Source organism: Sinocyclocheilus grahami, unplaced genomic scaffold (assembly GCF_001515645.1).
Source record: "Sinocyclocheilus grahami isolate Dianchi unplaced genomic scaffold, SAMN03320097.WGS_v1.1 scaffold1566.1, whole genome shotgun sequence".
Classification (NCBI taxonomy): domain Eukaryota; kingdom Metazoa; phylum Chordata; class Actinopteri; order Cypriniformes; family Cyprinidae; genus Sinocyclocheilus; species Sinocyclocheilus grahami.
Genome location: NW_015506745.1, coordinates 96,353 through 96,716, shown reverse-complemented (window position 1 = coordinate 96,716; position 364 = coordinate 96,353).

The window sequence follows — 364 nt, the reverse complement described above, 5'->3', positions numbered from 1 at the left end:
TTCAGATGTTTCTCTCATATATTCTGTGCATAGTTTGAGACAAACACCAGCTGTTCGGTGCATCTGATGATAGTGCTGTGTGTGTGTGTTTAGTTTTATTGCAGCCCTACATGAAGAAATGCTGGAGACATGCATGTGTCACTCTTAGAGATTTTGTAAAGGTGAGCTTTATTGCTATCTGAAAGGTTTTGATAACATTGTAAAACAGCTTCCACAAGTCTGAGACCACGAGTTCCTGCTTTTAACTCATTTGGATTCTCTTATAATAAAATGCATCTAAATATAAAATAGTGACAATCACCATGTTAAACTAGCATATACTGTATATATTTTTGTACAGTATATATATTATAAATTATATTGT